The sequence below is a fragment of the Trachemys scripta genome, chromosome 1 (assembly GCF_013100865.1).
Source record: "Trachemys scripta elegans isolate TJP31775 chromosome 1, CAS_Tse_1.0, whole genome shotgun sequence".
Taxonomy (NCBI): domain Eukaryota; kingdom Metazoa; phylum Chordata; order Testudines; family Emydidae; genus Trachemys; species Trachemys scripta.
This window is the reverse complement of record NC_048298.1, coordinates 308,777,205-308,801,977: the sequence shown is the minus strand read 5'-3', so window position 1 is coordinate 308,801,977 and position 24,773 is coordinate 308,777,205. Positions and strand designations below refer to the sequence as shown.

The 24,773-nt window shown below is 41.3% G+C and overlaps 1 protein-coding gene across 2 annotated transcripts in view; it reads left to right on the top strand.

Annotated features, from left to right (window-relative positions):
• The first annotated feature begins 2,172 nt into the window (after window positions 1–2,172).
• Window positions 2,173–24,773, top strand: part of ZC3H12C (zinc finger CCCH-type containing 12C) — a 56,849-nt gene continuing 34,248 nt past the window's right edge. The window contains exons 1-2 of one of the 2 annotated variants that reach the window (XM_034758824.1): window positions 2,173–2,604; window positions 3,416–3,547. The gene's annotated coding sequence lies outside the window, so the exon portion shown is untranslated. Of the gene's footprint in view, window positions 2,605–3,206; window positions 3,548–24,773 lie in introns of those variants that run through there. The other variant, XM_034758825.1, reaches the window with a different exon arrangement.

Below are 24,773 nucleotides of genomic sequence, written 5' to 3'. Positions count from 1 at the left end.
GACCCCTGGAAACCTGCTTGTGACCTCCCAAGGGCCTCTGGTTGAGAACTTCTACACTAGAAAATACCAGGAGAAACTTACTGATGGCAACTCATTTTGTAGGCTCAAAGTCGATGCGAAGTACTGATCTAATCACTTGTGGTGGAAGCGCCTAACCATCTAGTCCAAACTAGCTAAGAATACCACATATTAACTGGGATTAACTTCTACTTTGTTTTCAAAAATTTTCAGCACATTGCCTCATCCAACAACAGGAGAGGTTTCTAAGAAGTTTAAGATTTTAGCATTTTATTTATTACAAGTCAGCTGTTCATATGGCTTTGGTGCTACCTAGCCCCACTTTCACTCTAGAATATGATTTTTTGAAATTATTAGTGATATTGTTGTCCCTTGAGTTAGTTCCTTTCCATAGCCAATTGGTCAGCATTAAATTTCTGAATGAAACTATGTTGATATTTCTGGGTAAAAGTCATCTCAGAAGGCAGATATCATACTGGATCTGTTGGCTCCAAGTAACATGGACAGATGCACCATATTGTGCATCTACATGCAGCAATGACACCATAATCAAAAACAAATGGAGCCCCCAGAAGAGTGTTGCTACTTCTTATCAGCATGTGGATCAATCCATCCCAATGATAAAATATCTAATTTCTTTAATTTCTTTAGTTGTTACCTGAGAGCTAACACTGGATCAAAGTTTATATTCCTGAGTGTTATTCAGTGTTGGAAGTCAGCGGCAACAACAAGAAACTAAATGAGAGTGAATCCTATGTTCCATCTATCAGGTGAAAAGCTATGTTGTTGCAAGGTCTAGTCTAGTGGTTCTCAAACTTTTTTTTTCCGCAGACCACTTGAAAATTGATGAGGGTCTCAGCGGACCACTTAATGATCTTTCCAAATGTTGTTTGTACTGGTAGCTATCTATTGTAAAGCGCTTTGGATAAAAGTGCTATATAAAAAAAACCTTAATAATAATTAATTAATAATAATTAACATGTTTTTGTTCTACAAATAAAAGCACACAACTCATATTTTAATATGAGTAGTCTTACTCATGGATGTGCCCTCTCTCCCCAGCCACGGCAGCCCCCGAGCTGGGGCTGGGAAGGAGGGCTGTCTGTCCCTGGCAGCCGCAGCCCTGGAGCTGGGGAAAGTCACCTCTTTCTCTGGCCACTGCAGCCCTGCACATCCCAAATTCCCCCCACCCCCTCTTCTTACTACACTGCCCCCTCCCATCTATCCCCTATTCCCCCCAAGGCCACCACCTCACCTTACATGTGCGTTTTCTCCAGGGTCAAGGCACCTAATTAGTGGAGCCATGCCTGCGCAGCTTCACTAATTAGGTGGGTGGCCCTTCATTCTCTCATATGCGGCCACCCAGGCGCACACCTTAGAGGCAACTATCCGCGGACCACCTGAATGGAGCTCACAGACCACTGGTGGCCCACGGGCCACAGTTTGAGAACTTCTGGTCTAGTCAACATGTTAAGGCCCCACACAGTTAAAAAATGGTTTAGTCTTGCAATATAGATCCTGACAAACCATTTTTACCATATTCCTGAATTGTGGTATGCTCTTCTTTAGCCTTGGTATGCTAGGGATTTAACTCAACCCCCCCCCCCCCCCACACACACACACACACTTTTGCTACCACTAATTCAGTTATACTGACATTAGTAATGTTGGGAGCGCTACAGTAGATTTCTCACTGTTTTTGGCAACTATTTTAAACACTGTGCTAATTAGATTTGCTCAGAAATGGCAGTTGAACATGTGGTTGCAGCGGCTGGATTTTTTTGTTAAAATGTCCCAGTATAGACAAGTCTGATTTAACAGTTCTGCTTCGTTTGTGCTACAAGCCTGAAGTGTCTGGGTACTGTGTTGTAATCAACACATTAACTTTTCACAATCTAAACTTTCTGGCTCTTTCCTGTACAACGGGGGCTACAGCCCTGGCATATCACCAGCACCGGTATCGTTATTTCGGCACCAAACAAGTGTTTGCCGTTCTGTTTTTTTTTTGCTGCTAGAGTTAAATTGGGCAAATGTGGTCACCTCCATGCCTATCCCAAGCTCAGCCTCTCTCCTTTAGCAGGTTTTTTTTTTTTAAACGTAGACCGCTACTAGTTAACTTGTTGTATAGATAAGATTTCAGCAGAAAACCCGGGGTCTCTCTCATCAGGCGAGAGAGTTCCAGGGCAAGGGAGGGGAGCAGCGGCTCCCTAGGACGATCCCTGAGGGCTCCTCCTGTCTCCCCTTGGTTTCCAATTTCAATTTTTAGTGATCTCCAGCAGCAGGTGCTGGTTTCCAACCAAGCCTCCCTCCAGCAGGAGGAGGAGGCGGCGGCTTGCTTGGTGCTGCCAGAGGAGAGGAGCACTAAGCACAGGCTTCCTCTTTCAGCGCGTCTGTCTCCCAAGCAGCTCCTGCCATGAACAGGGGAGGAAGTGAAATGCAGCAGCCCCAGCGATGCTAGGGAAGAAGCAGGCGTCTCGCCCCAGGGTTACGTGAAGTCGGCTCCCCCAGCCAGCATCACAGCGAGCCGAGCCAAGGGGCCCAGAAGCGGTGGCTCGGGACATGCTGCTGCAAGGAGCCTGCGAGCAGGTTGTGGAGCAACAGATTCGTTCCGTTGGGCAGCGGTGGGACGGAGCGGGAGGGATCCAGCTAGCTCCCGGGGCAGAGACCCGGGTAACGGAGCGGGCGGCTGCGACCGCGGAGGGGTGGAGCTGGCGGGGGTAGGAATTGGGGGCGCAGGGAGCGTGTAGCCCGGCCCGGGACCCGAGGGGGATCAGGGAGCTGGCGGGAGGGGGACGTAGCCGGGACAGGGCGCTGGGGTGGGGGCGTAGCCGGGGCAGAAGAAGAAGGAGGAGGGGGCAGGGAGATGGAAGGCACTAGGGGGCGTAGTCGGGGCAGGGCGCTGGGGTGGGAGCGGGCGGTGGGGTTGTAGCCAGGGCAGGGAGCTGGGGCACAGCAAGGGCAGGGGGAGCTAGCAGGAACTGGGGGGCGTGGGCTGGACAGGGCGCTGGGGTGGGAGCAAGAGTTGGGGTTGTAGCCCGGCCGGGCAGGGAGCTGGGGGGGGGAGGCGGGCTACGAGGAACTGGGGGTGTAGCCGGGGCAGAGAGCTGGGGAGGGGGGTAGCCGGGGCAGGAGAAGCTGTGGGGTGTAGCTAGGCCAGGGAGTTCGGGGGGAAATAAGGGGACGGCGGCAGCTGGGGGATGTAGCCAGGACCGGGGGCAGGGAGCTGGGCCGTGGTAACTGTGGCGCGGCGTGGGCGCCTCCCCGGCGTGTCCTGTGGCCATGGCGGCGGCCGGAGAGTTTCCGCTCCGCGCTGCGGGGTCTGGAGACGGAGGCAGCGGGCCCGGGCCGGCGTGTGACCTAAAGGTGGCCCCGGGGCTGCTGCCCGCTTTGTTTCCAGGCCTTGGCTGCCGGTGGCTCCTCGAGGTCGCGTTGGTGAGATCACCGGGCTAGCGGCGCGCCGAGCGGCCGAGTTGAATGCCGGGCGGCTGCCGCTGTGAGGCGAGGCGGATGCTCCGTGGTTTCATGCGAGGTAAGAGACCCGGTACCTGCCGAGCCCCGCTGACACCGAGCCGCCCCCCCCCGAACAGCCCGGTCCCTCCTCCATCCCCTCTCCCTATCTCACCGGGCAGCCCCTCTAGCCTCCTATCCCTTCTCCCTGTCGCCACATCCCGCAAGCACCCCGCTCCAATTAGTCCCTTTCCCCAACACACCCTCTTGCCTCAATCCACCAAATGCCTCTTTCAGTCTAGCCAGTCACTCCAAAGACAAGGTGGGGGAGGTAATATCTTTTATTGGACCAACTTCTGTTGGTGAAAGAGACACGCTTTCGAGTTACACAGACCTCTTCAGAAGCTGGTCCAGTAAAATATATATTACCTCACCTACCTTGTCTCTCTGAGATCCTGGGACCCACAGGACTACAACACCACTCCAAAAACAAGCCGCTTCAAAGTCTTCTCCAGAGACATTCCAAATCCAGCCTCTTCCTCCCCCCCCCCCCAAAATAACATATTTTAGCTCTAATCCTAGCTTTTGTTAGTTATCTCTACTCTTGTCCATATTTATGAAGATAGCATGTGTAATCCAAGGGCTGGCGAGAGTTGTGCTGTGTTCTTTAGGAAAGGGTTGTATTTTAGGATTGGAAAGACTGTGATACCATAAAACTTCCACTGTTTCAGGGACACAGACCTATGGCTTGGGGAACAGGAGATCTGTGATGAGACAACTGTTCCCCTGTTATGTTGACTTCTGAAAGACTTCCTCCATTTGCCTGTCCATTTTCCTTTTCCTTGCTTGTGATCGAACACCTCTTGCAGGGTGACTAGACAGCAAGTGTGAAAAATCGGGATGGGGGTGGGGGGTATATAGGAGCCTATATAAGAAAAAGACCCCAAAATCGGGACGGTCCCTATAAAATCAGGACATCTGGTCACCCTACCTCTTGTGACATGGGAAGAAGCCTTTTGACTCACTTGCATGCATAATGGTGTTTGATCAGTTCCTTTCAGGTAGTCGGTTTAAACTGCTTCACTTTCTTAGATGTACCATGGTGGAAATATTTGTTTAAAGTCAAGAGCAGTTGACTTTGTGTAGCCAATAATTAATCTTTACTATTCAGATAATTCTTTAAAACTGTTTTTGTAACTCTGTGTTCAGAGGTCATAGAAACAGTTATATTAAGGGGCATGTTTAACTTAATATATAGCCAATTTAAGGAGGAGTTTAAAAATAGTTTCATGTGCAAAACTTGTCCTAGAGTTCCCCCTTTGCTGGTTATTATGGTTTTGAATACACTTCTCAGTATTTAACAGACAAAATAATTCATTCCCACATTGCTAGGTGAAAATGTCACAAATAGGGAAAACAAGGAAATTCCCTATACCAAAAATGCTATTACGTACACTAAACAAATATATATATATTTTGGCCAATCATAGGTGTTATTTGTAACGGGTCTGAAAAATTTTCAACTAGCAAGTGTGGGGTTTTTTTTTAGAAAATTGTTTGTACCTTTAATGTAAAAAGTTTTCATCCTCTTCTGTTGTCTAAATTTAGACTTAATTTTGCAAACACCTGTGAGAAATTTTATGCATGTGCAACAATGTTTGTAGGATTTAGGTTCTAAATTGTGAACTCTTTGGGATAGGGGCCTGTTTTATGCTGTGTTTGTATAGCACCTAGCACAGTGGAGCCCGAATCCTATTTGGGGCCTTTGAGCACGTCTATACAAATAATTTTGGTACAATCCAAGAATATTTTGTTCAAGATCACTCCTGATTGTTAGTTTCAGCGGGGGGGGGACCCACAGCTCTGAGTAGTGCCTCACATTTAGTGACCAGCTAAGGTCACTAATGTCAACTTTGACTGTATATTCTGAAGATGAGTGTTTAGAAGTTTAACATTGCCTTCTGATCTAGAAAGAAACTAAGCCATTCATGTACCTCTGGGTTTTCAAAGTAATGTGTTGCTCCCTTTCCAATATATCTGTTAAACACTTACTGGCAGGGATTGTCTATATCAGTGGTTCTCAACCAGGTTCCATTCAGTTTACTGGAACATTAGTTAATACTTACTGTATTTAGTATATGTAGCTGCAATGCAAGAGCACATTTCTCTAGATGTACTTGGTGAAGTCTTCCTTGAAGTGGATAGTAGTGAATGTATATTGAAAGCAATGCTATTTTATTACCAGTTTGCTATGTCAACATTCAGTAACTTTACAGCTGCTTTAGTTATGTAGGATAGTGGAAGCACTTCTTAAATTAGGCTAAAAGGACATCAGTCACATGGAAATTTCATAATTTGGCATGTATTGTCCCAGTATGCTATCAGTCTCCTGTATTCAGATTGCTTGTGAGTTTTTAGAAAAATACCACACATCTTGATTTAAAAAAAAAAAAAAATTCAGATGGAATTTTCCTAGGGTGTAAAAGTTGGAGAATCAGATGGTATTTTAGGTATGTCATTTTCAAAAAACTGATTGAGCATAGGTATTATCCAGGACTTTGCTCATCTGTTTGTGGAGACTGGTGTTTATGCACAGATGGAGTCTCAGAATATTGGGCTGAGTATTAATCTGTTGGAATGATTTAATTACTAACTTTACTGGATGGATCTGTGCTTTAAAAATATCAAGCAGTGATAGTCCAGAGTCTCTTTTTGCTGCTCAAGGAGAACTAGATTTTTGATATTGGTTAACCTTGAAAGTGTTAGAGGTTCAGTTTGGTTCTGATGCGCACCCAACATATTTTGTTTATTCAGAATGTAACTCTCTCAGTTACATAAACTTGAGTTGTAAATCTCATGAGACTAAGCTTTTTTTGAGAGAGATTTCTGGTAGTCCCTCTTCCAGTTGAAAATACACCTCTACCCCGATATAATGCTGTCCTCGGGAGCCAAAAAATCTTACCACATTATAGGTGAAACCGCGTTATATCAAACTTGTTTTGATCCACCTGAGTGCGCAGCCCCACCCCGCCTCCCCCTGAGCACTGCTTTACCGCGTTATATTCGAATTTGTGTTATATCGGGTCGCGTTATATCGGGGTAGAGGTATATCCCCAACAATGAAATGAAGACAAGCAATGCAAAAGCAATGAAAGTGAATTAAGAAAAAAATTAAAAAAAACAATCAGACAAGAAGTTTAGTTTGGGTAAGATCTTTTTTTAGCCAACATAGCTTGCCTGTAAACAGCCCAGCAATTCATAGATTTAAGCCAAAAGGGATTTGGGTTCTAGTTTAACTTCCTGCATTACATAGATCATAGAACTTCACCCAGTAATTCTTCCATCAGGCCAATAACTTCTTGTTGAGTTAGAATTTCATCCTTTTTAGAAACATATCCAATCTTTATTTGAAGACTTCTAGTGATAGTTATTCCAATGCTTGGATCTCATTAGGCCTTTGTCTTCTAGATTATAGAGTTCCTATTATTCATATCTCTTTAAGTATATTTTAGCTATTAAAAAATTCTTTGATATGCACTAGTGGGAACGGGAGAGAGATAATGGTTACTCAGAGAAATGCTAGTAAATTTAGGATATTTGGGCACAGGAGTCAATGTACACAGAGCCAGTTGCAGGTTTGGGGCCTTAGATAAAGCAAATGCCTCATAGATTATCTTAAATACTCTTTTATGGGATAGTGTTGAACGTACTCTGAGATAACTTGATCTTCGGTGTTGAATATTCACTTGCTATATCTTTATACTTGTATTGTGGTAGCACTTAAAGACCCAGTCAGGATCAGGGTTTGTATACACGTTATACAAACACATAAAACATAGTCCTATCCCAGACAGTTTACAGTCCAGATAGACAAGACAGAACATAAGCAAACTGTCGAAAGGTATTTCTTGTTACCTGACCAGGTGCCCAGCACTACCCTCTTGGATCCCACTGAAACTTGAAGATCTTGCCAGTGAACAGTAACTTATAGTCATTGGGAACTAAAGTTGCTGATAGAGCTAGGAAAAGCAGCATATGGACGCCTAGCCATTGTCCATCATTAGGAGAGAGTAGACAATTATTCAAACACTCAGTTCTGTACCCATATATAAGGTTCTAGGTACAATAAGGGTTTTGAGTGTCATTTGTAAAAGAATAATGGAAGATGTTTAGTCTTTGAAAATTTTATTGACTAGTCATGCTTAGAATGATTGTAGACAGGAAGCATCTTAAGTATTTCATATAAATACATTGCTTTTACTATAGATCTGGAGCGAGAAACCCAGGATTTGTACCAGCCATTCTGGCTGTGTTATATGGTTTCAAAGAACTGGTATTTGTTTTCTCTGTTTATAAGTTGCATATTAAAAGTAGCATATGAATAGAATACTGTGGGAGACACAAGCAAAAAGTAAGGCAGTCTCTCAGACCTCCTCGCCCCAATCCTCAATTACTTTCATTCACTAAGAATAATTGATTCTTAAAGAGAAGTCCACTCTTTCTAGGGTAACAAAAATGCAAAATAAAAAACATTTTAAACAAGCACTTCCTTTGCATAGTATTCCATACTGGGCCATTGGCTCTTTCACAAGGGTGCCCAAAACAAACAAACAACACTTAAAATTCTCAGTATTGGGTTGTGGAGGGAAGCATCCTCCCAAAATGCCACCCTTGGGCCCCAAATAAGTACCAGTTCCCAAACCCTGTATATCTTCTTGGCCGATGCTGCCTCTTCTGTTTGATCCCAAGGTTCTTCATTCTCTCCAGATCCCCTCACAAACACTATAAGATTCTACTCTTTCCCTTCTCTGGCCAGGTATCTATGTTGATTTTTCCACAGTCCTTACCTAGCATACCTACTCTTTCCACAACTTCCACCTTGTGAAATATGATAGCTACTTGTATATGCTGCTTCATTCTTCCCGGAATTCTTTGCTGTAGAGCAGGGATTGGCAACCTTTGGCACATGGCCCACCAGGGAAATCCTCTGGTGGGCCGGGATGGTTTGTTTACCTGCAGCGTCTGCAGGGTTGGCTGATTGCAGCTCCCACTGGCTGTGGTTCACCGTTCCAGGCCAATGGGGGCTACGGGAAGTGGCATGGGCCAAGGGATGTGCTGGCCACTGCTTCCTGCAGCCCCCATTGGCCTGGAACAGTGAACCGCGGCCAGTGGGAGCTGCGACCCCGCGGACGTTGCAGGTAAACAAACCGTCCCGGCCCACCAGCGGATTTCCCTGACTGTCCACATGCCAAAGGTTGCCGATCCCTGCTGTAGAGGCTTAGAGCTCACATGCCCTAGAAAATACAGCTCCCAGAATGCCTGTGTTTTGGGCTGACATAGTGACGACAATTTTTAACATAAGAATGGCCATATTGGGTTCATACCAAAGGTGCATCTAGCCCAGTATCCTGTCTTCCAACAGTGGGCAATGCCAGGTGCTTCAGAGGGAATGAACAGAAGAGATAATCATCAAGCAATCCATCCCCTGTTGCCCGTTCCCAGCTTTTGGATCTGGACCCATTTTAAAGGGCCAGCATATCCTGATACAACTTCTGGAAGATATTGCAAACTTAATAGAATATGTTCCTTCTCCAAACTGTTATTTTTTTCTTGAGGTAGGATAGAGAGGAAATTAAATCAATTGTAAACAGCAAATGTGATGAGTTCAAAAGCGAATAGAGTTGGGGCAGGCATTATAGAGGTAGGTTTGTTTTGTTTTGTTTTCGTTTGTTTTGTGGACAGTATTTTGAGGGGAATCAGCTAGAAGAAAGTCATACCCAAGGAGATATGTCAATCCTTATTGAAATATACAGCAATGTCTTGTGCTTTGAAGGGAAGGGTTTAGGATGGAATTGAAAGTCACAAATAAGTGCTGGGGATTGTAGGAGTTAGTGAAGTTGGAGACATAGTGCTGCCTGACAAAGGAATATGGCATAAGTTATTGTAAATATGTTAAAAGAATTCCACATGGAAGCTCTACAGATGTCATAGGTAGACAGAGATCAGAGGCTGGCTAAACTCCATTAGCCTTTTTGACATGTTAGCCGACGCCAAAATTGGTTGTCAGTATGGTGGTTCTGAAATATCTGTTCTCCTATGCCATCCTCCCAGATCACTTTAGTTCACATATGAACTGTGATTGATGAGCTGCAAGGGTTGGAAGTTAAAGCACCAGCAATAGGTCACACACGATCTCACTGCTCGTGAGATAATATTTTGAAACTTTGATTTGGTGAAAACTTTTATTTTACGGTAGCATTACCCAAATCCCAAACTGATGAACTTTGCAGTGGCAAACCTATGTCTGGGTCTGACAAAAATAGTGTCTTCTCTGGCCAGTTCCTCTTGATGAGGTAGAAGGAATGTTGACCTTTCACCTCAACCCATGTACCTCAAGGCTAACAAAATCTAGCAAAGAACTGGATTCATTTTTGGTTGAGATGCTAGCTTCTACCATAGGAGTTGTCATATGCCTTTTGTTGCACTACTTCTGCTAGCATAGACAGCTGGTATCAACACATCCATTCTTTCACTCTGCCAGGCAGCTAATCTTGCTCTAGGACTAGCAGGTCTATCAGTTCCTTGACTGTCTGTAAATATCACTCTTGAGCCATCAAGTTGTCCAGCCTGTCAAACGCCAAGCATAGTTGCATGGCTGCATCTCCAAGGAAAAGAGATCCCTGAAAACCACTTTGAGTATTTTCTCAGAGATCCCCAACTTGTCTAGGATGGCAGATCTGATCATCCTCATAGTTGTGGTAGCATCCTCTCCCAGGGCCTGATATGCCATCTCTACTTCTCCCCTCAAAAAGGAATTGATTGAATACCTAAGATGATGATGACTCCTGCCCTGCAATAGCCACTTTCTGTAAATGACCAAATATGCCTCTGGAAATAGTTCCATCTCTGACTAGGAAACAGTTGAGATTTACAAACACCCAGGGCACTGCACCTTGTTTTGCAAGTCTATATAGCAGCTGCTCCTGGAATTGCTGCTGCCATTCTTGTTGAACTGCCAACTGGGCTTTTGCCATTGTTGCTGAACTGTAAGTTGGATGACTTACTGTTTCTGGGACTGCCATTGCTGTTCCTGGTAAACTGCAGTCTGGACTTCTTGAAAATGCTTCTGGGCAAAGCCTATGCTTGTTGCTCAGAGACTGAAATCTGAGCTTTCTGCTTCAGCTGTTGTTCCACCAGCCACTTATCCTTTTTTTTCCCTCTTTATACATTTTATTGTGGAGGTTGTGTGAAAAATTCCACAACTTCTGGTACTAGATGTAAGCTGATGGATTCCTTACCCTGCTCCAACAAAATGCTGCACACAACTTGTACAAAGTCAAGAGTTATCTGCTAGCTGGGATTTTGATTTGTAACCAAAAGCAATTCAAATTAAACAACCTAAACCTTCTCCTCAAATTTGGCTGCTGTAGCTTTCCTTCCTTATGGCTGACCCCAGCTTTCTTTTGAAAGGGGAAGTCCTATGTCTCTTACTCAGGGTGGAATTTGACAAACCACACCTGCTCAGTGAATTAAGGAATTAACCTGCAGGGTTCTAATGCCTGCCTACAGTGTGGGACTGTAGGAGAATCCTACCACCCTTCTATAAGACCTATCCAAAAATAGTTACACCCTTGCTTTTGTAAGGTAATAAATACTTAGTTCCAGACTGCAGGCCTCAAGACTGCACAGACTTTTAGGGTCAGTTTTCTTAAAGCTGTTTACTTCTTCTAGGCAATGGCTTTAGCGAGGCTTTGTCAGTGGCTGGACTATCTCATTAAATTCCAGATACCAAAATGGTACAGATTGGGCATATTGTGTTTCCCTGGTCTGTAGAGCAAGAAGAAACCTTGTATAAGCCACTGGTGCTACAAGTAGTTTAACTTCATCTATTTATCCTTCTTCCTGTTCACTTAGCACTTGCACAGGCTGTTAAATTGTTTACCTGCAGATAGGTGAACTCAGCAAGGTGCTAACGTTTTTCATTTCTTCGAGATTGTAAAAGAAAACAATTTTCATTCTGATCTTTAAACCAAAAAGTTTCCACTGAACACTGTAAGTAAGTATTGATACATCAACTAAAATGAGAGCAGTTATGTGGAAAGTAATCTTGCATTTAATGATAGATATTAAAATTTTATGTTGCTAAGAACGTTAATATATCTGAATGTTAATAACTTTGCAGTTTCTGAACTGCAAATTCAGACATGTCGCGTGCATTTGTCATTGTCAGAAGATTTAACTGCATGACAAGTTTGAACTTTTAAAAGTAAGACATTTGAGTTTAGAGCAAAAAAGTGTGAAATATTATTCTTAAGGAGAAACATACTCTGTTCACAGCCCTAGAACTCAATCTGCTTGTCCATTTTTTTTAAATAAAAATTCTCATTAGGCTGAAACTAACTAATCATAAGAAAATTCAACCCTAAAAGAATCTGAGAATTTTAAAGTTGGAAAAAAATAGAGCAATCAGGTGGTGGTGGTAGGGTTTCTTATGATGTACTAAATTATTTTCAAAAATAAAAGAATAAAATTCTTTATCTTAGAAATATCAGGAATGTCAAGTCTGATCCTGACTTACTTTCCTTGAGGACTTCTTGGAGGTCTCTTTGGATTTACTATATCCATAGAATACAAACAAAATCTGTAGCTAAATGATGGCTAGATACATTGTCAAATGTATTTTTAAAGGCTCAGTATACTTATTTCTTTATTTTGATTTAGAACTAAGTGGTGGGGAGCAGGGAGGGAGGTGAAGAGAAACCCACTTAATACCAGATCTAGGTACCTGCCATACTTTTAAAGTTACATTAACAAGTCCCAGCACCTTCCCAAAAATAACGAACAAGAGAAAACAATCAAAATTAGACATCCTGACAGTACCTTACCACACCCCCAAATTTCCATTTGATTGGGCTTCTCTCTCTCCCCAAAAGTCTGGGTAAAAAGATGAACTTTGCTGCACGCTCTGGCTATTTCACTCCAAGGGAGGGAGTAAATTTCAAAGTTGGAAGCCTCTCATGGAGAATCCATTGCTGGAAGCTGTCTCTGAGGAAACTCCAGCCCAAGCTGACAACTGTGACAGTATGACTTGGGCAGAAAGGTGGTGTCTCAAAGAGGCAGGACCAAAGCCATTTAGGACATTATAAGGGCAAACCAATACTTTAATCTCCAACCAGAAACCCTGGAGCACTGGTGTCATGTACTTTTGGCAAGACGCATCACCTAGTAAGCAGGTGGCTGCATTAGAACCAAAAGACTCTGGAACTTTCCGCACGCTGCAGCAGCATCCACATAGAAGTTATTGCATGGCATACTGGTGTGCTGTAGAGTTACATCCTGGCATGTTGTACAGTAGCTTGCTGTGTAGACAAGCCCTAATATTTTCTGTCACATTCATTTCTGGCTTTTTTTAAAGGGATAGTTCTCCAGCACAGATGAGCCCGGTAGCCGTAATATAGTATAATGGATGTTATGTAGGGCAATGGTTCTCAAAGCCGGTCCCACTTGTTCAGGGAAAGCCCCTGGCGGGCCGGGTCGGTTTGTTTACCTGCCGCGTCCGCAGGTTCAGCCAATCGCAGCTCCCACTGGCCGCGGTTCGCCTCTCCAGGCCAATGGGGGCTGCGGGAAGGGCAACCAGCACATCCCTCAGCCTGCGCCACTTCCCGCAGCCCCCATTGGCCTGGAGCGGCGAACTGCGGCCAGTGGGAGCCGTGATCGGCCAAACCTGCGGACACGGCAGGTAAACAAACCGGCCCGGCCCGCCAGGGGCTTTCCCTGAACAAGTGGGGGACTGGCTTGGATACCCTACATCAGTGGTTCTTAAGCTCTTTTAAATTGTTGTTTAAATAATGAGAATGCTCTCTCACATAACCATGTTGATTTTTCTTCTGACAGAACAGTTTGAATAAAAGCATTCTGTTAAGCATGTCAGTTATGCTCTATACAGTTGTAGATATTGGCTGGTCGCCCAATATTGTCACAAGGAAAGTTAATTACAGACACTTCATGTGGAGAAAGTATACAGATTGTCCATGTGATTCATTCTGAACAAAGGAAAAGATCAGCATCTAACATTCATCAATGAAAATATATTTTCTAGTACGAGTGGTGTTTTGAAGTGTAAAAAGACACTTAACTCTTAACCAGTAAGGCCAATTGTAAAGCAGCACAACAACAAACAATAAACAATTTCTTTAACCAAATATATTCGGGCAGTGCTCTGATACACACCTTTCTATGTGATGATCTTCAAATATATAGAGAAGTTTGCTCTACTGTTAGCCATTGAGTGACGATTCTCTCAGATATCTGGATTAGTGTTTTGTTAAATTTTGTGTTGGAAAATAACCAGTTAGAGTATGGGAATCTGAATAAATATTTATTTTTATGAAGTGTAACAATGAGGTGTTGTGTGCCACTTAGTTTATTTTTGTCCTTCAAGGGGACATATTAATTTGAAATTTGATCAATTAAAAACAATGAGTTAAAAGTTGTTTTACCTGCCTTTGAGTCCCACTGACAACTTTTAAGTTTCACTGTAACATTTGCCTGTGTTTAAAAAACAAACAAACAAACAAACAAAAAAACACCTCTCCCTTGCCATTGTGTGAAAGACTCATACAAGCAGGGGACGCTGCCTGATCAGGCCCGGATACTCACAGGTGGACTCTTGTGCCCACACGAAGCCCTACTGTAGTTAAGAGAGCTCTCTGTGGGCACAAGGATCTACCTGTGCAGGTTCAATTACAGGCTCAAGACCTAAATAACTAAACAGTGGAAATGGTAAAACCAACTATACACCAAGAGTACAAAGTAAACTAAAAGGGAGAACTTTTTCCTCTAATCTCTTTCAGTTATTGTAATTTTAGGCATTATTCCTATAAATAGGAGGTAAGAATTTTCAGGCTGCGGTTTTTAAAAGTTGACTGTGTCCCTTTAAATAAATACAGTGGTTGTGGAGGATTATTTTTTCTAACGATTAAAACAACGTACTTTGGTTCAGTTGAAATGAAATCCCTTGTTTCAGAGGTTATGTTCCGTTTCACTTCAATATGGCTACTGTTACTTAGTGGTTTCATTGCAACATTTTGGGTGAAATTGTGGCCCCATTGTGGTCATTGGGAGTTTTGCCATTAGGTATGTCTGAGCCGGAGCTGAAAGTGTAATTTCCAGCCTGGGTAGACACACATATAATAGCTTTAATTGAGCTGTCCTGCTAAAAATAGCAGTGGTGGGACAGGCTAGCTGCCCTGAGTACAATCCCATCTGAGACTCTAGGAACATACTTAGATGTTTAGCTTGTCCAATTGCCTGTGCTGCTGCGGCTGTTTTTAGCAGGCTAGCTTGATCAGACCTAGCATGTATCTGTCTACCACAGCTGGAAATTAAATCTCCAGCTGCAGTGTAGATGTACCCATGGATTTCAGTGGAGCTGGATTTCACCATTTAATTCTTATTCTGAATCTTTTACATGCCGTCAGATATTGCTTAGGGCATGAGCAAGCCTCTGCCGTTCCTTCCTATCCTGGGCCACTCTTTGCATGTCCTCTATGTTAAGTCCCATGACTTTTCCCTCTGTGAATAGTGTTTGATGGGGGAATTTTTTTCAGTCAGATCCTTGTGCATATTCCTTTAGTTGCTGTGACTCAGCTGGGAAGGGGGATTACAGGAATACACATGGTGGTTCAACAGTGAATATCATGGGAGGTCTTAAATGAAAGCCAGGGTCATAATGGTCATTAATATCATTGTGAAGTATATGTACAGATACTACGTAAGGAGGGGTGTGTGTGTGTGTGTGTGTGTGTGTGTGTGTGTGTGAAAGTTTATATCAAGGCAGAGTTGACAAGCATCTAGGATGAGTGCAGATGAAGGATTATAAAAATTTCAGAAAGGAACTAAGAGAGATAGAAACACAATAGGGGAGGAGAACCTTATTTTGGATATACTTCAAAGGTTTGCTGGACTGTGTTTGGGGAACAAAGATGACATCCCATCATCCTGCACCTAGCCAGTAAGCAGGCAATGCATTTACATTCATCGCACACAGCCTTGGTTGAAACACTGCAGAGGACATTTTGGGGTGAGATAAATTTCTTAATTTAACAGGCTAACCTCCATCTTAAGTTTAGTCTCTAGAAAGTGTTATATTTGTATATGTAACTTTTTTGTTTCCATTATCATCACCCACTATCTCTTGAATCTTTGATGATAACCTTGTTGTTTTCACTATAAATCAGTGGTTATTTACCTTTACTGCAGCCTGCACCCCTTTGGTTCTCAAAATATGTTCTCACACCCTTTATCAAAAATCGTTGATGTAGGTCAGTTCTTTAAACCTAGATATATTTTTGTTTGTATATTACACTAATCATTAAAAAATGTATCATGTTAATAAATACATAGGTTTGATGAAACAAAGTAGGTGTACTTACGTGCCTGTGCTTAATTTGGCATGTCTTGCACCCCCAGAAAGGGCATCTCGCACCCCCAGGGGGTGCATGCACCCCAGGTTAAGAATCACTGCTATAAATAGATCTTGGTGCTGGGTATTAAGCCAGATGCTGATCCTGAGTTGAATCATACAAGCTGGTGTGTACACTGTTCCCTTGGGGACAGCACACCTGACATTTCTGTGAATGTTCAGTGGATAAGGGGCTAGACACTAAACTAGAAACTCTTCAAAGGGGCTCAGGGACGGGTGCATTTATTGTTAACCTACAAAGCAAAGTGAGGGTAGGTCTACACTTACCGCCGGGTCCGCCGGTAAGCAATCGATCTTCTGGGATCGATTTATCGTGTCTTGTCTAGACGCGATAAATCGATCTCGGAAGTGCTCGCCGTTGATGCCGGTACTCCAGCTCGGCGAGAGGAGTACGCAGCATCGACGGGGGAGCCTGCCTGCCGCGTCTGGACCCATGGTAAGTTCAAACTAAGGTACTTCGAATTCAGCTACGTTATTAATGTAGCTGAATTTGTGTACCTTAGTTCGAAATGGGAGGTTAGTGTGGACCAGGCCTAAGAGCTGACAGTCCTGAGGAGAGTGCTTGGCTGGCGAACAGGCTGGTGGTATAGGAGCTGACACCCTGTTAAGCAAAGGCAAATCTCCCTCTCACTGGAGGCAGGGCAATAACAAGGTGACTCAGTCCTGGATACCCGCAGAGCCATCACAGCTGCCCAACAGAATGTCTGCCATGGCAAACGCTGGCTTCATTCTTCATATGATTTAGCTGGGAATTGGTCCTGCTTTGAGCAGGGGGTTGGACTAGATGACCTCTTGAGGTCCCTTCCAACTCTGATATTCTATGATTCTATGATATATGTCCCAGATGTTTTCGTCTTCTTTTCTGGATATCTTTAGAAATAAGGGGTTGTAGAACTCTGACAATTCTTGGCATTTGCTGCAAACTATTCCATTTAATACCTAGTATTTTCCTGCGGCATTTGCTTTTTGAAGGCATTCATACATGCTTAAGTATATCTTTGGATTTTCAGCTTTCAAATTCATATATTAAGATGGAAATAAAATGCGAATTAAAAATGTGTAGTTTTGTCTTCAAATTGGTCATTTAAAATTTTTTACAAATCTTGTTTAAACGGGTGAATGCAGCTGCCACCTTGCCAATTCATGACATAATTTCTTTCTGGATATCTCCATTGGTTTGTACATTACTGCCAATGTACTCACTCCTTGTAATGTTTGAGTTTGGGAGCTATTGGGATTCTCATTAGATTTGTTTTTTCATAACTCATTATTAATCCTGTCTTTTTTGCAATGCTGGACTGTCTTTTGGTCTTTGTTTTCTTGTTAGTTTAGATGTCATTTAGAAAGCAGCAAAATCTATATCTTTCAGTGTTCTATTGTGGAACCAAGTGAAGTCTGTGTTGTATTGTTCTACACTTTTTCACATAGTGAAATCAATGACATTGCCAAACAGGAGCGGTGAGAGAATGCATCCTTGTTTGACACGAATATCTCTAATAAATGATTCACGCAAGTCTATATAACTGTGCAAGCTGCACCTTGATATAAAGCCTTGATGATGTTAATTATTTTTGTTGGCAAAACTTCAAGATGTTCCAGAGTGATGTAGGCTGTCAAATGCTTTCTTAACATTTTCTTACCACAGAGTGCTTACTTAGGGATGACTAGGCAGGTATTTTAGGCCCTGATACTGCTGGCAGCTCTGTGTGGACAGGCCATTTACTTTGATGGGTCCGTACATGGGCATAGCATTGCTCCTACAACGAGCAGCTTGCATGGTTAGGGCCTTAGTCAGCAAACATCCAAGAAAAGGTCAGAGCTATATTTATACCCACAAAACATTGTGAGAATAAATGCTATTATGTTAACATTTTTAATTTTCTGTCCTCATTAATACAAATATTATATCATGCCATCAACAACAATGCAACTGTTTGGGTGTCTTAATCTATGTCTGCACTGCAATTAAAAACCCATGGCTGGCCCATGCTAGCTGACTCGGACTCCTGAGGCTCGGGCTATAGGTATGCTTAATTGTAGTGTAGACTTCCAGGCTCGGACTGCAGCCTGAGCTCTGGGACCCTCCCACCTCATTGGGTCCTAGAGCCTGAGCTCAAGTCCAAGCCCGACAGTCCATGTTACAGTTAAATAACCCCTTAGCCCAGGCCCCATGAGCATGAGTCAGCTAGCACAAGCCAGCAGTGGTGTCTTAATTGCAGATATACCCATAGATCACAAATATTTAGTGTGCTTTAACAGGTTTTTCCTGGAACCCAATGGTCTCTCGATATTTGAGGACTCTTTTATACAGAGGGCCTACAGTGATACATATCCATATCTTACCAAGTTATATGGATGTATAGAAATGGATGAGTCTCCTCTCCAAAGCCAAAATATTCCTTGCCACTTGGTTTTAATTCAAGCTATAGTTATTTTAGATTGTTTAAAGGACTTTAATATTTTTACCACAAGTAAGAGAAGTGGCTCTGAATTTAGAAATAAGCAACTAAGACTATTTAGATGAAATTTTAAAGAAAGACTGAATAGCAAAGAGAGGGTAAATTGAGTGCTCCCATTGCCTGTGAATCTTGCTGCCTTATTGAGGCATTTTGCATTAGCCATTGTAAGATTGAGAATATTAGAACTGGTGGTTCTGGTATTTCAGTTCTTATAAGAATTGGTCTTTCTTACAAAATAGCTTGGAAGTTACAATTTCACTTCCTCCTTGCCTAGGGAAAACTATTGCTCATCTTTGTCATAAAAGTGTGTAGTTATCTTGATTGGCAGGGACCTTTCCGCTATTTAGTTCATCCCACAGCATAGTTGTAGGATTCATTTTGTAGTGCAGATCTGCATTTGGATTTAGTCTATACAGAAGTTTGCTCAGTTTTGAAGGTGATGCTTTAAGGTGCTGTATTTTGAATGTTTTGCACCTGCTAAGATATTGATTAGTGATCAACAAACACTGAGAAGATTGCCAACTCCTAATTTTAGGAATAAAAGGTTCTTTTCTGGAGCTGCCAAGTGCAACATTAAATATATGGATATTTTTATAATGCAATAATAGTCAGATTTGTCTGAAGTATGAATGCTAAAATCAAAATCTTTCTACTTGTCTCTGTTTATAATGATATGTGCTTAATTTGTCTTCTAAAATGTATTCTTGCAGAAATAAAATTGTATTTTTGTGGATTATAGTGGCCTTCGTACAAGGTTGTACAACAAGGAAACAAGTTGTTGGGATAAATCGCATTGTTTCTAGTATTTTTCTGCAGCAATACTTTTTAGCAGGTTGAAATTACTGGAGGACTGTAACTTCTGTACATTTTAAATTAATATAATTTTGTTTTAAGTAAGCTTTTGTTTTCAGCATGTTTTGGAATAACAAGAGTTTGCTAGCACTAGAGGATTGTGCTGGACATTTTCTATAGAAGTGATATCCTGATAACTTTGCCTTACCTCCATTTGGCCATTCTGTTCAAGTTTCCCTGCTGCTCCAGCTCTCCCTCTGTGGGTCTTTTGCCTCTTCCCATGCAGTTCCTCCTCCTTCCCCTGGCTGTGTTTCCTCCAGGACTCTAGTATTCTCCCCCCTGTCTTTTTGTGTGCAACCCTGAAATGTCCTTTCATCCTGATGTCCTCCAAAGTTAGTCAGGGCTAGTTGTCTGTAACCATCTTATGTTCTTTGCGTGGTAGTCTATTTAATGTTTTAATAAAATAGTGCTAGGAACTTAATGATGAGCTTTGATGCAATTTCTGGTCTCACTAAAGGGCAAGAAAATAGAATCATTAGCCTCTCCAGATGGGTAAGAGGCTAGAAGTCGGAGGACCCACTATGCATTCTGCATTTCAATGACCAGCTATAATCTTAATTTTCTGTATTGTATTTTAAATATAGCAGTGGGAAATGGCTAGACTGGTCAGTTTGCTGGATCAGAATGTTTTAGCTGCAGAAGTAGAGTTTTCTTTGTTCATCTGCTGTGTGTACTTTCTAGTAATGCCATTATAGCCTGTCACAAATGTGACAGAGATCCTCATTGTTTCCTGCTAAGGTTTCTTTGTTGCCCTCATTGTTCCCAGTAGGAAATCTAGTTACTGGTTAAAACCCTAATATGAATGTTCTTCTGTCAGCCATGAGCATGATTTGATAAAATGGTTCTGACGTCTCTTAAATCTTGAGCATTTCCAATTTATTTTAAGGAAGTGCTGAGAAAATTATTCAGGCGAGAAAACTATTGAGACTGATTTGAACAATTGACTAATGTTTTTACATAATGTTAAATTGTATTTAAATTTAATGTAATTATATTTTTTAAAAGTAGTTTACACTGGCTTACTTAAAATATAACCTACTGACCTATTTGATATCTTAAACACCTAATTTGATATTGGTCTTTGTCAAAGTTGCACTACACCATTTCCCAGTAATGCTCGCATGGAGATGAACCAAAGGTAACTTAAAGTAGGTTTCTTTGTTTCAAAAAGGCATGGGATCTGGAAACTTTTTTAAACAAGAAAATAGTGAAGGGGTGACTTGTACCAAATGGTAACCTAATATTTAAAATAACATTTAAAGTCACGTCATCCACCTGCACTAATGTGCATTTGTGTTATAAAACAATAAATATACTACTTGTATTATACTACCAAAGTTCTCCTCAGTTCATCGTTCCTGTACTTTGACTACATCATATGTCCCTTTTGCCAAAATAAGCATTTCTGTCACCAGGTACCAAGCGTCTGTCTCAACTCTGACAGGGCTTGAACTAAAGGCTAGCAAAGTGATGCTGCTTGCGTTTAAGGTCAGTGCCTATCACTAGGTAAACCAGACTGGCTCCTTATTTCTCCTACAGATGTTTTAATATGCTTAACATTATCCAATACCAGCAACTGAGGTAGTCTAAATACCACAGCAGGGACTGATTAGCTTTTTCAGATCACTGCCTTTATTTGCTGTTTGCAAAGAAGCTTAATCCAGTGCTGGAGACCAGGCTTCCTGCTGTGCACTTGGGTAGCTTTCTCTCATTCTTTGTGTTCACAGTGGCAGAAATTAGTGAGAAGACTTCTCCTGCCTCAGAATTAAAAACTTCAAAATAGTAATGATAGTACCCTTTCTTGTGAGTGTTTAATGGACAGTGTAAAGAGGTTGTATTTGGTTGGATTTTTGATTTGCAATTTTCTAAATTCATCTGCTGCTATCTCCAGAAGGTTTAGGTGCAGAAATGCATGCAGCATTGGATTTTGCACTTGATAATATTTGCTCTATATCGGTAAATCTGGACATCTGATAAACTTTTGTCTTAAAGTATGATGATGCAGGGATTCATTTGTTTTCCTGAAACATTTTAAAATTCAAATGCAAATTGGAAAATGCCTGAAATTAACAATCCTAATAATAAACTATTTGTATTCTGGGAGCCCTCTAAACCACAGCAAATGGTCTCAAATAGATTTCCTTGGCCTGTGAGAATAGACAAACAGATGCTTCAGCTTGATTTTCAGTATTGCTTATCTGTTCATTGAATGGAACTGAAAGTCATTTAATATACTTGTGCCTCAGCCTTGTTTCATCTGAATTGAGCTTTCTTGTGTAAAGTTACTAAAAACAAAGGCCATGATTTGAAAGTCCCAGATTTGGTCTGCTTTCTTACCAAACACCAAAACTACACATTGGGCTGTTCATAGGATCCAATTATTTGGGAAGGAAGAAGGGGACAAGTGGGTATTCTGGGGCCCATGCCCCCTGGATGTAGCTTTAAAAAAAAAAAAAAAAAACAGGTGACCCAGGTGCTTGTTAAACCCAGAGAAAATATTGGATTTTAGGAGATTTAAAGAAGTATAATTGGGCTGCAGTATCAGTATTCACAGTGATTTATAATTTATATAAAGGATGAAGACTTTCCAATCTTCTTCTGTTCCATTGCATAACATTGGATGGCTTTGTACATATTTTGGCCTTTCTGACAATAACTTGAGGTCCCTTGAAGGTCGGGTGTGGGGGGGAGGGTGAATGTCCCCTTTGCCTCCCTGGTAGCAAATGGCTGTTGTCATGTTGCTAAATGTAGTAAATTGCAGGTCTTTTATTAATAAAAAATTTGTTTTGGACATTTTCTTTTAGCTTAGAGACATACTGTCTCCACAAGGAAGAAAAATTTTAAAACCTGCTTACCTAGTGACTTAACTTCCAAAATATGTATTTAGATTATCTATATAAACTGCAGGAAACCAGGGAGATTTCTGCTTCAAGTGTAAATCTGTAGTATAAGTTTTTCTTCTTACAAACGCATGAACATTGATGACTGCAACAAATAAATTTATTGTTGAAATGGTGCTAGCACAGTTCCTCTTTCCTTTATATATGTTTATTAATGTTCTAATGCCATTAGTAAGAAAAATCCCATATTTTATGCTTAAAATTGATATTTTTGCAGTTTAATAATTTTATCAAAACTTTTTCTATTGAAACTGAAATTCTTACTCTAAACATTGTATTTGGTTTTAGTTGTGTATAAGTACAAGTTCATCAGGCTTATTGGTACATAAATAAAAGTAAAGTTTCAGGAAATTCAGAGTGTGCTTTTGAATGTATTTATGTATAATATTGGCTTCTTAACAGACCTCCTGTTGCACTGCATCGATAAGGATTTATTTTATTAACAGGAAAAAGAAAATACACACAATCACTGCTGTTATATTTTCTATATATTTTTAATTTGCCAGCAAAAGCTACAAGGTTTTTGTAATAGACTTGGCTATATCCTTTAGGTTTTGGTTTTTATAGAAACTTTTACTACTTAAAAATAATTCCTTTCTTTGTTGCATGTATTAGAAACAATGAGGAAAAGCTGAAGTCTGCCCAAGCCAGGTGTTTCTTGCTGGCAGCCTGCTCCCTAATGACTCTGGCGCTCATACAGCAGCTGCCTGCTAGTCTCCTTTGTATGGCCTATTGTTGCTGCACACCCCTCGTTAATACACATGCTGCCTGGGGCAGACCCTGAGAATGACATCAACTTGCTTATCTTAGAAACCTACAAACCTGATACAGGGTGGGGAGGTTGCCTTGCATCTGCCTGGCCAACTAATTGTGAATTCTCTGGCCTATGATTGGCTGTTGTTCCACTCAGTAATAGGTTAAGCAAAGACATTGCCATTCCATCTGTTCAACCATTCATTGTTCTGCTTGCTTGCCTGGAAGTCTGCAGCTGAAATCGTGTTAAGGAGTTGCTTCTGGAACTGCTACAAGAAACCAATGTCTCTGTGTTTTCCAGCTAACGTAAGTATTTGGACTACTCTCTGCAGGGATTGAAAAGTTTCACCATTCTAACACTTCAGTACATCTTACCGCGTTCTCAACAAAATAAATAGCCATACACATCACAAAATCTCCAAATTTTGGGGGTGTTTTAAAAAAAAAAAGAGAAAATTTACATCTGAAAAATAATTGCATGAAAGGGTGATCTTTAACTTGATACATTCTGTAAGGAACTTGTAGGAGCAAATGTATTGCTGGGGGTGGAAATGACAGTCAGAACTCTTCAGGGGAACTAGATTTTCTGCACTCTTTGGGTGACTTCAACTTAAATTTCAATGTTTTATCCTTTGTAAATATGCTATAATATTTTATAGATTTGCCCATTTTACTAAATTATGGTGAAATTTGAAAAAATTAGCTAAGATTAGGAGGAACATCACTTGGGGACAATGTCTGAACTTAAAGGGATGGATTTAGGGCAGGATATAACATTAGTTCTTTGGGGCTACTCTCAGGTGGTAACATGATCTAGTCAAAGCTTCTGTGATTTCAAAGTCATTCTTACGTTTATAAAATTAGCCAACACATTATTGTGCAGTTTTTAATCTATTTTGTTTTATATTTTGGGTTCAGATATTAGGTTGAAGAACACATACAATGTACACTCCATGAACCAGTGTTCCAAGGATCCTCTAAAGAAAAAACACTACAAAGACCTTCATATACCAGTTGGGAGGGAAAGAGGGCACATAAAAGGGTTAAAAAGAGGTTTGCATTTCTACCACATGCCCTATTGTGTGAACATATGCATAAGTCTATTGAAAGTTTTCAGAAGATGGGCAGGCCACCAGTTGCTGGTCTCCTGCAGTTCCAGTAGACATCTGTTGCCCCAGAGCATTAACCAATCTGTTCAATGGGACATCCTTCCTTTGTTAGATAGAGTGATGCAGACAACAGTACTCCCTTGAAATACAATGGTAATTAAACATACAGAAACTACTGCAGGAGGTATTTATTACATATTCATTATTTTATTTGCATTGTTGCAATATCTTTGCCATTTGGGAAGCTAGGACATTTGTTTCTATATTGGTAGTCTGAAGTTCTATATGACAAACAGTTGTTTTTTTTAACAAGCTGTGGTCTAAATATTTACTGCTTGCTGTTTAGAAGATCTAGGAATAATTTAAGTATCCTTGTGTAAAAAACCAAACTCTTTCACTGTTGTAGGATATGTCTTTAAAAATGTAAGCTCTTTTAAGGACACATGCAATTGCTATTATAAACATTTTGTTATAACGCGCTGTTTCACTTATTGCACCATGTAAAGTTTGCATTAAACTATTATGAATTTCAGCTGTAACTGGACAGCTTTCGTAATATTAAAAGTTTGCACCTGACCTCTTGAAAAGTAGAACTGTCTAGTTCAAAATAAATTAATGCTGGTAGTTAGTGGAAAATAGTTTTGCTACTGAATTTGAAGAACAGTAGATGGAAAAAGGATGCAATTCTGTAACATAATGGCATCCACAGTGTTAAATGTAAACCCCTTACTTAACAAGTGTGTGTGATGAT